At 39.2% G+C, this 7,303-nt stretch overlaps 1 protein-coding gene across 1 annotated transcript in view; it reads left to right on the top strand.

Annotated features, from left to right (window-relative positions):
* The window catches only part of usp3 (ubiquitin specific peptidase 3), a 23,367-nt gene that overhangs the window by 4,012 nt on the left and 12,052 nt on the right, over window positions 1–7,303 (top strand). The gene's annotated exons all lie outside the window — the stretch shown is intronic.

The raw sequence follows: 7,303 nt of genomic DNA, 5'->3' as shown, positions 1-7,303 counted from the left end.
TATATATATATATATATATATATACATAAACTTATACTCAATACTTTATATTCACGTTTTGAGAAATTTAGTTTATTTATGGGGAAACATAAAAATGTTTCTAAAAATGTTGACAAATGGAGAAAGTTCACCTGCAGGTGGCGCTGTAATATCATGTCAGGTGCCTCCTTTTAGGATGATGCGTCTTGTTTCATTTCATGGGACCCCACTCCTGAACGTTGCTGTAAAATGTTACCAAATGACATATTTACAATTTGGCATTATCATGAATAAATAAATAAATGAGAATTTATCAGCTGTCGTTCAGTACGTACTTTTAAATAAAACTTGCTCTCTGTTTTTCAGGAAGCTGATGAACATTGCTTTCGTTGACATGAACCCGTTCCCCATGAGGCAGATCCAGAACCGGCGCTCATTCCACCTGGAGAAGGTGCGTCTGGAGCTGACGGAGCTGGAGGCCATCAGACAGACCTTCCTGAAGGAGAGGGAGACGAGTCAGGACGGACGCAGCTTCATCAGCGACGACGAGGAGGACGCCTGATGAAGAGGACGCTGCGCTACTTTAGAACGAAGACAAAGCGAGCTTCTCTGCAGATACGAGAGGCGATCCTGTCGTCGGAGTCAACCTCTGCATCAGAACAGGAACGATGAAACAAACGGACCAAAACAAGCCATCAGTCATTATTATGTCATTATGTTCCTGTATATCACGTCCAGCAGAGAGTTGCCATGGCAACCCTTACAGTCCGAAGCAGTATTTTACATTTTTGTGCCTTTTGGAAGGAACTGATGGTTGTTGTTTTTTCACTTGTAATTTTTCCAATCACCACTTTACTTTACACTCATGTCTTTTAATGCACTTACATTTATTATGCTGAAACGTCAACTTTGCTGAAACCATTTTTTTAAAACTCCCATTCAGAACAAAGAGAAGAACGATGAGAGGATGGATCAAAATGTATTCTTCTGCTGCCCATTACAGAAGCTGCAAGCTCATTTATAATTTTAGATGTAAATCCAAATATGATCAGTTTAAACACAAACTAAGCCATCATACAAATCAAGTGTCGTCCTGTTAGTCAGTTCAGTTTTAACTATTTTAATTTCTTCTGGACTACATATTTGTCCAAATTCAGATCAAACTACTTAAAAAAAACATTAATTTCTTTTTTTTTTTTTTTTCTAAATTCTAAAATTAAACTGTTTTGCATATAATTGTAGTTAAACTCGCGTAACTTGAAACATAACTCATGAAACGTAATTTCTGTTTTTTTTTTTTTTAATTTGGTTTGTTCTCCTTTATTTATGTTTTTTTACTCTTAGGATAGATTATAGATTATTTGAAGCATTATCGATTGTTCTGAGCCTCGAACATAAAATCTGATGTCTTTACTCTCGCTGTCCTCACAGTGGCAGCGTAACGTTTGTCCAGAACACATTCCCACCGTGGCTGTAGTCTGAAATGTATCATCGTGCTTTAGAATAAATTGGCCTATGATTTATTATCAGTAAGAGAAAGGCCAACTAGCTTCAACCTCCATTTTGTTGCACATTCAGGTACCTGCAGATTATTTTCTGCCTTGTTCTTTTGAAACATGACCTGTTTATTTGGTTGTGTTGGTTTGAGCAGTAAACTGTGAACACCTGGATGAACAGGATCGTACACGAGACTAACTAGGATGTGGTTTTCTTTTTGTGATTTAGCCCTTCTTCCTGCATACTCTTACCTCGTTTACAGCTTATTTTTACTATCATTGAACTGTTATTACAAAGTTCACTCTGCTGCTCCTCCTTTTTTTAATTACTTGTGAACACACGGCTGAATTATGTTTAATGACACGTATGTAGAAGTAGAAATGAGATTTGACTTAGTTTATGAGAGCCGGTCTCTTATTAGATCCAACATTTTCAAACCCGTGAATAACTTTTGTTTATGTTTGATAGTAAAGAACGTGTAGGTTTCAGTGTTTAATGCACAACCTGACCTCTGGGGTTGTATTTTTATTAAATACTTTAATGTTCACGTGGAATAAGCTACAGCTAAACCAATCATCTTTGTTGTTTTTTTCTTTCTCAGCAAAATATTGCACAAGAATGTCATATTTTAGCAAATTATTATTTCACGTTTAATCTTAATCTGCTCTTCAAAATTAGAACGATTGCAATTTTTTGTTTAAAAAGGTCTTAATTTCATGCCAATCTATGTGTCTGTGTAAAACCACTTAAAATATGAATTTAATAAACAGCTGTTTAATGATTGCTTTGTCTCATTTTTATGCTGTTAGTGATTCATAAATCAAAACATTCAGCACATTTTGGGAGGTAGTATTTGGTTTGTGTAACTTTTTTATGCTTTTCAAAGTATTCAAACTTACAAATATTTTCCTCGTAGAAAAACATTCTCCAATTCCTTTAAATATGATTTTAGTTAGCCTTTGCCTACTTTTGGCTATAGCTTTTAGCTTCTAACTAGTGTTTTGCTACTTCTAACTTTTAGCTACTGTTTTGTTACTTTTTGCTAACATTTTGAATATGTTAATTTTTTTGCTCACACTTTCGTATTTATCTATATATATATATATATATATATATATATATATATTGCTGTTTAAGCTATAGCCTTTTGTTGCTTTTTTCTTTTAGCTAGTCTTTTGCTGCAATGAGCTAGCTTTTTTTTTTGTCTCTTTTAGCTAATGCTTGCTGCTTTTAGTTGTTTTTTTTTTTTTTAGTTAGCTGACACTGCTATTAGCTTCTAGTTTTCTAATACATTTGGCTTTTCTACTTTTAACTGATATATGTTGCTTTTAGCATCTACCTAACCTTTTGCTACTTTTAGATTAGCTGCTTTTAGGTAGCCTTTTGCTACTTTTAGCTAATATATTTCCACTTTAATCTTTGCTTCTTTTTCAGCTTGTGTTTTGCTCCATTTAGCTTTGACTCGATTTCATCTTCGGCGGTCGTTCTGTGTTCATTCTCTCTGAATTCCCACAGAAAATGCACATTTGTCTCCTTCACAATAACCATATCTATGTGAGTTTGCAGTGAGCACCTTCAGCTCCAGGCCAACCCTCAGACATGCCTGTGGGTGAGGGTTGTCCTCACAGCCTCCCTGCTGTACTTTCAGAGCAGAGCCATCAGGGGGAGGGACCTCTGCTGCACAAAGTCTGATGGGTCGACCTGCCTGGTGACAGAAAGCAGCAGCAGAGACGCCAGACCACAGATTTGTGTCTCAGCTGGAAGACACCAGCAGCTGGAAGAGACACGGATGAAGACTGACCCTCTGTCCTCCATCTGACAGAAAGGTAAGACATGATGCTTATATTTAGTTGCAAGTTGTATGTAAAAAAAACAACTCTTGTTTGAAATCAGAAAAGGAAGTGTGTGGCCTTTCAGTGTCTTTTCTCCTCATATTTGTTTGTACAGCTCAGACTCGGTTTCAGCCAGATAAATAAAATGTTTCACTACAGAGGTCTTGCTCTAATTACCCAGAAATCCTGTTTTTCCTCTAAATTCCTTCTCTAATCACCGAAAACTAACCCTAATGCCCAGTTTTGGTTGTGTTCCTCTATTGTTTGTCGTTCAAGAGAAACTTGGTCAAGTTGAAGTGCTCGGGCTTGTTCAACAGTAAGGTGAAAGTCTGGGTGCAGTTCTGTTTGACAAGCTGGAACATGTGTTAAAAAATGTCTTGCCTTCAGCCAGAAACTAACAGGAACTCCTTTCTCTCTCTCTCTCTCTCTCTCTCTTTGCATGAACAGCAGAAGAAGGAAGACTGCTCCTGGGGAGGCAGATCTGCAGGGTTCAGCAGCGAGGATCAGGCCAGCTCCTACATCAATGAGGACACCAGGCATGGCAGCATTCAAGCAGCAGAACGTGGAGGATTTCTATGAAGTTGGAGAAGAACTGGGGAGGTGAGGAAACCCTCCCAGGTGTTTTCAGAAAGCGTTTGGAGCGTGAGTCTGCGTGTGAGTCAGCGAGACACAGGGGTCCACCTGAGGGTGTGCAAAGACCGAGGTCGGCCTGTTTAAGCTTGAACTGGGGAGTGTCGCCGTGCTAAGCAGGCTGAAGTTTACTGCAGGGGATAAAGTTTCAAAAGCAAGTGCACTCTTAAACAAACAGGCTGCGTTTGGTGTGCCTTTGAACGTCCGAGGATTAAAGGTGCTGCTTTGAGAGGAGCAGGTTCCAGGCAGTGAACGCTGGTTTGCAACCACGCTTTTATGGGGCATCAGTCACGAAGAAATCCGTGTCTCTTGGGGAAATACATTTAAGGAAGTTTGCAGAGAACAATATAGTTTGAGGAAGCTTCGCGTGTAGTTTGCTCTGAACAAATGGGGGCATGTGCAGCTGCTGATAGAGTAGACGTAAATAGGAAAGTTTCTGACCTCTGACCTCTTCCACTGTTAATCCAAGTACGTCCACATGTTGTTTGTTGACCATTTCCTGTTGAACTTTTTTGTCTTGGCTGCGCTCGTAGCATTTCTTTTAGACAGGAAGAGGAAGAATTTCCAACATTTTTTGTCATATTGAATAGCTAAACATTTACTTCCTTTATACCAATGATAAAAAATAAACTTTATTAGAGTAAATATGCAGTTTAATGAAAATCAACATAATCCCCAAGAGGATTAGCAGTTTAAACACACTGAAGTTATCAAGATAAAATTTAAAGTGATATTTCAGATCATTTGAAGTGAGGTTCTGTGTATAATTCATGAAGTTATTATCTTACCTTAAATAGCACTTTGACAATAATAATTTGATTTTTCTTTGTCTAAATTGACTAGCAGGTAGTCTGAGTGCAGCTGAGACCCAAGTGGATCATTGTCATCTTTTTGAACGTTCTGGTTTAAAAAGTACCTCTTTTTAAATCTTTATCTCATTGTCAATTTTTATATTACATGCTTATTTACACATAATTATGTCTATTTGCAAGTGTAAAGAGTAGCAGCAGTAGCTAGCTGTAGCACTTCCTGTGCAGTCAGGATACATTCAGTAGGAATATCATCATATTTCTGCTGAGACTGAAAACAACGTAAAGGTTGAAAGAATAACTGCCTGAACCGTGCGGAAATTTTGGAAATTGTAGTTTATTTATTTATTTTTATTTATTTTATTTATTAAACCGCAGCAGCAATCCACTTTGTTCTTGGCCTTCCCTGGACTAGCCTTTAGCTCATCAGTCTGGTCAGAATTTAATTATTTTACTCCAAACTGAAATCAATAAAACAGCCATCTACAACAGGTAAGATATTGTTTTTATCCATAACCGTTCCATGGAACCCCTTCATCCCTTTAAGTAAATCAAATTGATAGTTTGTGAGCAATAAAAAAAAAAATTTAATTAATAAATTTTAACAGTATTGTAACTACCGGTATTTGATAAATGCACACATTTTGGAACATCGGAGGATTTTTCGAGACAAGCACTGAGGAGACAAGGCTGACGATGTTTATGGAAAAAGAAAAGTTGCTCATGAAACTGTTTTCTCACGGGACATTCAGCCATTTCTTTTTTATTATTTTCTGTGTTGTCTTTGTGTGAAGGTTAAGCAAACTTTGCAAAACCTAAAATGGCTATAAGTCAGTATTAAAAACAATGAACATTTGGTGTGGTAGTAGCTGGGAGTCGTCCCAAACATATACTAGTAGGTTTCTTTCAGCCGCTCCCTTCTTCAGGTGGCGCCACAGCGAGCGAACTCGCATGAAAGATTTGGCAATTTGTTTTACGCCAGATGCCCTTCCTGACGCAACCTGGGTTTGAATTTGCAACCTCAGGATTACAAGACCACTGCACTGCCCACCGAGCTACCGCACAGGGTGATTTTGATTAAAACGCTGACATAAAACATGGCGGGCGACATGCATTCCTTTGAGATTTGCTTGTTTTTTCTATTTATAGGAATAAACGACAGTAGATAAAATCCTAATTATCGTTATAAAACCTTTCTAAAGACCCTTAAATACCATTGGTTAGCAACTTCCGTGAATCCTGAAATGGAAACCGGTTCATTAAACACAGATCATTTCTCTGATTTTGAAGCTTTACTAGTCTGCTCTTCTGTGGAGATGTTCTGCGGCGAGAGAGTCTGAAACCGTCGGCTTGTGGTGAAAATTAAACCACAAGAGCTCAAAATGTCTTTTCGCACAAACGTACCATGGTTTCCTCATCTCTTGTCTCATTGTGATGACTTTCCAGTGAGTCCCGCCCAGTTCTTACAGAAAATGTTACTCACTTGATCTCTCAGGACTAAAAGGACAACGTTAATCAATATGGGGCACAAATCTTGAATGGAAGTGTTGAGGGAAATTCATCATTCTGCCTTCTTCATGACAGAGATGTAGCGTCACCATTGTTCTTTCCCGTCTACAGTATGGACAGGTCTCAGATGTTACTGGAAACCAGAGCTGTTTTGCCATCTTAGTTATGACACACATGATGATATTCAGGAGGAAGTGTTTAATCTGAGCTCACAGCTGCCACCGGACTCTCGCACGAGTCTGGTTAGAGCGCTGTGAAAAAAGGAAGCATCGACAACGAGAAGCCGTACATGTTCACAGGTGGCTTCATTTACTTTACCTTAGAGTCTCGTTTGGTCATGAAGCTTCCGTTAAAATAATTATTAAAAGATAAAGTGAAATAAGGGAGTGCCGTTGTCTTTGGACTGGAATAAAAGTGTGAAGTGGGAGTTTGCGTCATTCTGGATGAGACCGTTGCACAAAGACAACATCCTGACATGTTTACATGGGTTTGTACACGCTGGTGGCTTCGCTCTGACTCACGCTCTCTGGCTGTTCAACACTTCTGCCCTCACTCAGATTAAAACTTGTGACGAACTCTGAGGAAACATCCATAAATTGACTTGTAATGTTGGACCGCCACAAGCTTGATTTAGCAAGTGTCTGGAATGCTAGAGCAATGAAACTTGTTCCTAAAGATGTTGCTCCATGTTGTTGCTGTTGTTTGTGTCACCCAGATGAACGTGTTCAGCTGCAGTCAGGGCCTGTGACTGTGAAAGCAGCAGTGTCAGTATATGAGTTAGAAGCAGGCGGCGTGATTCAACATGGCTGCCACAGGTAATCAACAGCAGCAAACACAAGAATGACTAAGATTTGGCGTGCTGGCGTCTGAGAGTCATCCCCATCACAAACACCAAGCACTAACAAATTACACGAGATCTTTCTTTAAACCTTTGTCAGAGCGCGGGGGGGGGGGGGGGGGGGGGCGCGTTAGTCTTAACAGGAAGCCGTGTTAATAACGGCAGACCGGGGCCGTGTGGAGACGTCTTCACTGCGCGCCGTGCGCGAG

This window comes from Nematolebias whitei, chromosome 10 (genome assembly GCF_014905685.2).
Source record: "Nematolebias whitei isolate Nwh7 chromosome 10, NemWhi1, whole genome shotgun sequence".
Lineage (NCBI taxonomy): Eukaryota > Metazoa > Chordata > Actinopteri > Cyprinodontiformes > Rivulidae > Nematolebias > Nematolebias whitei.
Note: the sequence above shows the minus strand (reverse complement) of the source record. Positions and strands in the feature narration are given on the sequence as shown.